The following is an 8,987-nucleotide window of genomic DNA, read 5'->3' as shown; positions in this document are numbered from 1 at the left end:
TGAAATAAGCTGACTACACGTGATGCTCCTCTTACATCACTGGTCCTCGCCCCTCAACTTTGGGCTAAGTGCCTCACCAACTCACACCGAGAGCTGCTTGTATTTCTCCCTTCATAGCTCCTAACACAGTATTATAATTGCTCATTTCCTTGTTAGAGATTCCTTCTAGACTATGAGATTTTTGAGACTGAAAACTATCTGCCTCATTTTCTACTGTATCCAGTTTGCCTGACACATAGCAAGGGCCCAATAAATACTTTTTGGAATTAAAAATTGCTTTTCCCAGGGTTGAGAAATGGGAAACTTTTTAAATAAGTAGTAGAATGTGATGAGGGGTCAGAATCATCAAAAGCCCTTCCCTCAGCCAGATCATCATAGATAATAACTGCTAATAGTATTAAAACATCAATGCCAAGTCACTCACCAGTTCTGGAAAGGTAGTCCCACCGGAGCAAAAGTCCCACCAGAGACATTGCCTCTTCTTACCTGAGAGGGGTGAGGAAAAGGAGAAAGGAAGATTCTATGTTGTGACAACATAATAATAAGTAGATTTCATATTTTCAAAATTTTTAAAAAGTTACGTTTGGAAAGACCTCTTTGGATACATGGTTCCAGTACAAAACACTGGGATAAGAACCATCTCACTAGACCACTGAGTCACACACACACCTTTGAAACAGGAAGGAACACCTAACACGAACCCAGGTTAGTTAGGTTTGTATGGCTCATCTGCAGTTGGCCCAACACAGATCAGGATAACAGAATGGCTCCTAAGTGCCCATCACAGCTGCCACCATCCAGAAGCTCTGAGCTTCCTTCTCTCCTGTGTGATTCCTTATAGTAAGTCATCTGCATCAACTTCAGCAAATTATTGGAAGAATAACACACTCATCCAACCTTCCTTAGTAGATTACGGCTCCTCTGCCATAATTACTAAGGAGTTAAATGTTACAAGCTCTTGGCAGATTTGGAAACCACAGATATACTGAGTCCTTTCACTTGGAAGATGGCATTTACTGGGTTTCCTCAACAGGTCTAAAGCTTTGTGATTTAGGACTAGACAATGGTTCTTAAATATGACACCAAAAGCACAGGCCACAAATGAAAAAATAAATTGGACTTTATTAACATTTAAAACTTTTGTATTTTAAAGGATACCATCAAGAAAGTGAAAAGACAACCCATAGCATAGGAGAAAATATTTGCAAATCATATATTTCACAAGGGCCTTACATCTAGAATATGTAAAGAATTCTTACAACTCAATAGTAAATAAGCAAGTAACTTTTAATTTATTTGTTAAATTAAAATGGGCAAAGACTTTGAATAGACATTTCTCCAAAGAAGGTATACAGGTGGCCAATAAGCACATAAAAAGACGCTCACCATCATTAGCCATCAGGGAAATGCAAATCAAAACCACAAAGATATACCACTTCACATCCACTAATATGGCTAAAATAATAAAGACATAATAACAAGTGCTGACAAGGATGTGGATAAATTGGAACCCACGTACACTACCAGCGGGAATGTAAAGTTGTGCAGCCATTTTGGAAAAGTTTGGTGGTTATTCAAAATATTACACAGAGAGTTATCATATGATCCAGCAATTCCACTTCTAGGTATATAACAAAGAGAAAATATATATATATCCACACAAAAACTTATACACAAATTTTCATACCAGCATTATCCATAATAGCCAAAAAGTAGAAACAACTTAAATGCCCATCAACTAACAAATGGATAAACAAAATGTGGTATATCGTAATAATGGAAATTATTTGGCACTAAAAAGAAAATGAAGTACTAACATAGACTACAATATTGATAAACTTCGAAAACATTATGCTAAGTGAAAGAATCCAGATACAGGTTTTTTATGATTCTACTTATGTGAAATGTCCAGAATAGGCAAATCCATAGACACAGAAAATAGATCAGTGGTTGCCTGGGGTTGGGGTGATGTAGGGGAGGAGGTAGGGGAGGGAGGGTGTAATGACTGCTAATGTGTACAGAATTTCTTTCTGGAATGTGAAAAATATTCTAAAACTAGACTGTGGTGATGATTGCAAAACTCTATGGATATATTAAAAATACTAACGAGTGAATTTTATGGTATGTGAAATATGTATTAATAAAACTATTTTTAGAAATACATCATTAGTATGTTAAATACTTAAAGCCTCATGTTTAAAAAACAAATTCCCAGAAACCAACCAGAAAGAATAAAGCAAAGCAAAAACAAGAGAAAACTGTCTTCCCTAGTCCAAACTGCTGGGTTTAAGGACAGGAAAAAAATGACAGCTTGAACTCTGTTCAGAGTTGCCTTCTCCTTAGTTTACTCATAAAGTAATAAATAAACAGGGTAAAGAATATAAATGGGAAAGGATGCAGGAGGGTCAACTGGCTCCCTGCTGATTCCTTCGTGTGTCATGGATGCTCACCCAAAATACAGTGGTCTTAGCAGCCCACACAATTAGGTATTACAGGTCAGAAGAGCACAAAACTGTAAACTCACTGTCTATTTTACCATAACCTTAACACTCCAAAACACCTTACAACAGAACTAATAAACACAAGGTATTTCTTTAGAAAGACTATTTAAAGAAGCATTGAAAAAAAAACCACACTAGAAAGAAAGTATAACTGAGTAACCAAGAAAGAAAAAGGACTCAATATTGAAAATTTAAAAAGACTTATAAATATATAGAGAGAAGATTGAAATAATAGCATAAGAAAATACTGTATGTTCAATAAATTTTAAATTTGAGATGAAATGAAATATGTTTCTAAATAAAGTTGAATTATCAAAATGTTTTCAAGTAGAGGGGGGAAATCTAAGTAGACCAATAACCATACAATAAGTTGGAAATCCTATAAAAGATCTGTTCAAACCACAACCATAACCCATGCACCCTTCAAGGAGCCAGACCATGAGATTTGATAGGTGAGTTTTAGCAAAGCTATCTGAAGAACGGATAGTTCCCATATAAACTGTTCTAGGACACAGAAAAAGACAGTAAGTTTCTTAAATTATTTTATAAAGCTAGCATAATCCTAATACCAAAACTTGACAAATATAAAATTAGAAAAAGTAACAACAGACCAATTTCACTGATTAATAAAATACAAACACCCAAAAAAAAAATATTAGCAACTGATTCCAGAATTGTACTGAGTTAAATATAGGATGACCAAGTAAGGTTTATTCCAGGAATGGATAAGTGATTTAACATTTAAAAATCTATTGATGTAACCACATGAATAAATTAATGGAGGTAATTATATGATTATTTCAATAGATACTACAAATTATTTGATAAAATTCAAAAGCCAATTCAAATCTTTTGTAAAATATAAATAGAAACTTCCTTATATCAGAAACCAAAATTAAGCATTACATTTAATGGGACATTCTCATTATATTCAGGGATAAAATGAAGATATCTATAATCTTTGTGATTATTAAACGTTGTTTGGCAGTCTTATTCAACATTGGAAAAGAAAAAGAATAAGAAGTATAAATATTATAAAGGAAGAGGAAAAGTTATCGTTACCATTGTCTATTAAGAAAAATTGAACTAATCTGAAAGTCTATTCACTAATAAAATTAAAAAGAGGGCAGTATAAAAGAGAAACAGAAATCATTATCTTTCCTACATATTAGTTATTTAGAAAATATATCAGAAAAAATCCAATTCATAATAATAATAAAACTCATAAACTACATAAGAATAACTTTTTTTTTTAACAAATACATTCAACACATAAAGGGAAAAATCCAAACATTACCAAAGGACATAAATGATGACTTTAATAAATTTACATTAAGACTCATAAGCACTATTATTTACTTGCTGAATATTAGGCACTGGGGTAAATTCATTATAAATATTATATCATCTACTCATCTCAACAGCTCAGTTGAGGAGCTGTTTATCTTCATTTTACAAGTGAAGGCACTGCAGCTCACAGAGGACAGGTCACTTCCCTAAGGCCTGGTCTCTTATTCACTATGTAATACTAAAGAGAGTGAAAATTAAAACGGGTGGAAGAATCAATCAGGCAACTTAAATGATTAAGGCGCAGGAGGGAAAGTGCGGGGAAACTGAAGAGTGTATGTTCTGCTTGAAGTGGGCAACTGCTACTCACCAGGCAATTGCTGATAATGTGGAACTGTGAGCTCAGCACCGACAGATTTTCCATTCTTCAAAAGAAGCTGGAAATCTGATGTGGATTAACAGTGTTCCACTTCCAAAAGTTTAAGGGGGGTCGGGGTGGTGGGTGAGGAATGACATCAGTGAAAATGACAGAGGCCTTTCCTTCCACAGAAACAATGAAATAATAAGCAAAAACTGTCAGTCAACTTTGTCGGGACTCTGGAAAATAGCCAAAGGCCAAACCAAGTAAATGCTGACTCCAGGAAGAGGTAACTTACAAATAATAGAAAAGCACTGCAGCATTTTTTTTTGTCCTTGTTCCCAGCTTCTCAATGCAGCAACAGTTTTGAAGATAACAGCCCATGTTCACAGTGTAGGACCATAGTCCCTGGTTCCAGAGACAGCAGAACACACCTTATTCTCAAAGAACTGTTTGCCTCTTTTGACTCGTCTGAAGGCTACTTGATGGACTGACATTAAGTGTCCAAAGGATAGAATATTGAGACAGAAGATCAATAAGAAAATATAAGACTTGAACAACACTATAAACAAACTAGACCAGACATATAAAGAACATTCCACCCAAAATACCGGACACACAGTCCTCTCATAGAACATTCTCCAAGAGAGACCTTGTGTTACACCACAAAACAAGTCTTCATAAATTTAGAAGATTGAAATCCCAGAAGTATCTTCTCTGACACACACAGTAGAATGAAGCTATAAATTTGTAAGAGAAATAAAACTGGAAAATTCACAAATATTTGGAAATTAAGCAGTACAGTTTTAAATGACTAATAGATGATAACAGTATTACAAGGGAAATGTATACCTTGCGATGAATGAAAATAAAAACACAACATCCCAAAACTTCTGGGATACAGGGGAAACAATGCTCCAGAGGAAATTTATGGCTGTAAATGTCTACATTAAAAAAGAAGAAAGATCTCAAATCAACAACCTAACTTTACACTTTAAAGAACTATAAGGAGAAGAGCAAAACAAACCCGAGCTAGAAGATGGAAGGAAATTCTCTTTTAAAGAATAGAGCAGAGATAAATGAAACAGAGTGTAGGAAGACAACAGAGAGAAATAACAAAACAAAAAATTGATTCCTTGAAAAGGTTAACAAAATTGGCAAAACTTTAGCTAGACTGACAAAAAAAATAGAGAAGTACTAAGTAACCAAAATCAGAAATAAAAGTGGGGACATCACTACCAGTCTTGTGGAAGTAGAAAGGATTATAAGAGAATACTATGAACAACTGTATAGCAAAATTAGATAACATAGATAAACTGGACAAAGTCCTAGAAACACACCTACTACCAAAACTGACTCAAAAAGAAACAGAAAATACCAGACCTGTAACACAGAAAGAGATTAAATCAGCAACAGTGAAAAACAGCAACAAAAACTACCACCAGACCAACCCAGGAACAGATGACTTCACTGATGAAGTCTACCAACAATTTACAGAAAACTTAACACCAACACTTCTCACACTCTTCCAAAGAGTAAAAGAGAAAGGAACACTTTCTAACTCATTTTGTACATCAGCATTACCCTGATACCAAACCAGACAAAAGACATCACAAGAAAAAAGAAAACTAGAGACTAATATCTCTTATGAATATATATGAAAAAATCCTCAAGAAAATACGAGTAACTAAATTCAGAAGCATATTAAAAGCATCATACCCCATGAGCCAGTTGGATTTATCCCACGGATGTTAGGGTAGTTCACCACGTAAAAAGTAATCAATGCTATGCACTATATTGATAGAATAAAAGAGAAAAAAACACAATCATTTCAATTGTTGCATAAAAGGCAGTTTTAAAATCCAATACCCTTTTATGATAAAACACTCAAAAAATAAAAAAAAAAAAAACAGAAGGGCACTTTCTCATTCTGATAAATGACTTTGATGAAAACCCGTATCATAGTCAGCAGTGAAAGCCTTCGCCTTAGGATCAGGAACAAGACACGGATGCACACTTTCACCGCTTCTATTCACTGCTGTCCGGGAACTTCTAGTAAGAGTTTAGGCAAGAAAAAGAAAATGCATCTAAATTGGAAGAAGAGAGTAAAACCATCCCTATTCACAGGTGACATGATCTTATATACAGAAAATCCTTTAAAAGCCTACAAAAAACTATTAGAAATAATAAGCAAATTTAAAGTTGCAAGATACAAGATAAACTCACAAAAATCAGCTGTATTTCTATACACTAGTAATGAACAATCCAAAAAATGAAATTAAGTAAACAGTTTCATTTATAGTAGCATCCAAAAGAATAAAATCCCTAGGAATAAATTAAACCAAGCAGAGGGTGAAAGACTTGTACACTGAAAACAACAAAAGACTGATGAAAGAAATTAAAGAAGCTATAAATAAATGGACAAAACATTACATTTTCATGATTGGAAGACTTAGTATTCTTAGAAAGGCAATACTATCTCAAAGCAATATACAGATACAATGAGCTCCCTATCAAAATTCCAATAAGCTTTTTGCAGAAAAGGAAAAGCCAGTATTAAAATTCATGTATGACTTCAAGGGTCTGTAGCAATTCAAAACAATATTAAAAAAGAACAAAGTTGGATAACTTGCAATTCCTGATTTCAAAATTTATTTTAAAACAGTAGGAACCAAATCGTGTGGTACTGGCATATGGGTAGATAGATAGACTAATGGAATAGAATTGAGAATCTAGAAATAAGTCCTCACCTCTATGGCTGTAATGGACTAAACTATGTTCTCCTCAAATTCATTATGTCGAGGCTCTAAGCAATACATCAGAACAGCCAAGAATAAAACGCAAGTATGCAGAGCAACTGGAATCCTTTTATACATTGCTAGTAAGAGTGCAAATTGGCACTACCATTTTGGAAATCTGTCTGGCAGTATTTACTAAAGCCAAACATAAGCCTATTCTACAATCCAGGAATCCCACACTGTGCACTGTTCCAAGAGAAATGAGCACTTATATCCACGAAAAGACACATAGAAGAAAGTTCTAAGTAGTTCCAAGCTATAAACAATCCAATGTCAGTCAATGTCAGAGTTGATAGATAATTTGTGGTATTATCACGCCATGGAATATGGCACAGCAATGAAAAATAACTATATACTGCTACATGTAAGAATATGGTAGTCTCATAGACATAATGTAGAATAAAAGAGGCCAGAATAAGAATCATATTTTGTGGTGTTCAAAAACCAGAAAAACTAAGCTATGGAAACAGAGATCAGGACGATATTTAACTTTAGGAGTGGTATTCACTGGGTGGGGACATGAGGAAACTTGCTAGAGTGTTGGAAATAGTCTATATCTTGATCTGGGCACTGTATAAATAAATGTATACATATGTAAAACTTCATCAAGTTTCACACTTAGTTTTGAGCGCTTAACTTGATGTAAGGAAAAAAAAATACACACACACCAAAAAGTACTAAAATAAAATATAAGTGGGGAAAATTTATATAGTCTTAAGAGATAAGGAAGGTCTTTTTAAGCATGACCCCAAAGATTAAAAACTAGAAAGGGAAAAATGGACCTTAACCTCATAAAAACAAAAAAATATAAAAACTGCATAGCAAACAAGCCAAGAAACTTTATTTGCAATTTTTATAGCAAAGAATTAAATATTTTGATATAAAAGAAGCTCCTATAAATCAATAAGGAAAAGATAAGAGCAAGACTAGGAAATTTACAAAAAAGGAAATCCAAAGTCATTAAACATGTGAAAAAGAATACAAATGAAAACAAAATACTATTTTTCACTTATGAGAGAGGCAAAAATGAAAAATATACACAGAATCAGACTTGGTATAGGAAATAGTACTCTCATAAATTACTGGTGGAGCAAGGGATTTTTTAAGTATAGTACTTTCAAAAAACCAAAATAAGCACATTTCCTTAACCAAGTAATTCTGCAACTGAAAATTTATCTTAAAGAAAAAAATATGACAAGCTTATAAAATGTTTGTACAATGATGGTCAATGCAGCACTATTCCAAACAGCAAAATACATTAATATAATAAATTACACATGTATTTTGAAATAGCTATTCTTTATGATGCATATGAGCTAATTATATATTATCTCATTTAGTTTTCACAAGAATTCTGAGAACTATTACATTATTCTCATTTTCATCAGCAGATGAGAAAATTGAAGTTCAGAAAAATAATGAGATTTGCTCAAGCTCAAAAATCTAGTAAGTGGCAGATATAGAAGTAGAGCCAACTTGGTCTGACTCCAAAAGCCAGTGTGTAATTTAGATTCCATATCTTGACATGGAAGAACATCTAAATCATAGTCTTAAATGAAAATGTAGTTTATAGCACAGTTGCATGGTTTGATTCTGTTTTGTTAAATATACGCACATCTATATATATTAATAGATTTGCATACGGAAAATTCTAGAAGCATACGTATCAACATGTTAATAATGGTTATCCCTTGAGTGCTTGGGGAATTTTTTTTAAATTTATGCCTGTTTTTCTTACTTTTCTACAATAATTTAAATAATTAAATTCTACATTTAATTTATAAATGGGAAAACAAATCTACAAAATCAATGCCCCTTTGAAGTTGCAAACCATAGCCTGTCAGCTGTTTTACTCCACACATAGCACCCACTTGTTCCACACATTTTAAGATAAAGAAGGCAAATTACTAATATGTTTATATTCAACAAACACATCTTGAGCACCTGCTATGTCCTAGGTACTGTTAGGTAAATGATTTTATTTCAGTGTATCTAAATTCTCCTTTCTGCCCCTAAGTATGACGCCAAGGGTACCCACTCTCC

The sequence above is a fragment of the Camelus dromedarius genome, chromosome 2 (genome assembly GCF_036321535.1).
Source record: "Camelus dromedarius isolate mCamDro1 chromosome 2, mCamDro1.pat, whole genome shotgun sequence".
Classification (NCBI taxonomy): domain Eukaryota; kingdom Metazoa; phylum Chordata; class Mammalia; order Artiodactyla; family Camelidae; genus Camelus; species Camelus dromedarius.
The sequence above is the reverse complement of the archived record's forward strand: the minus strand, read 5'-3'. Positions refer to the sequence as shown.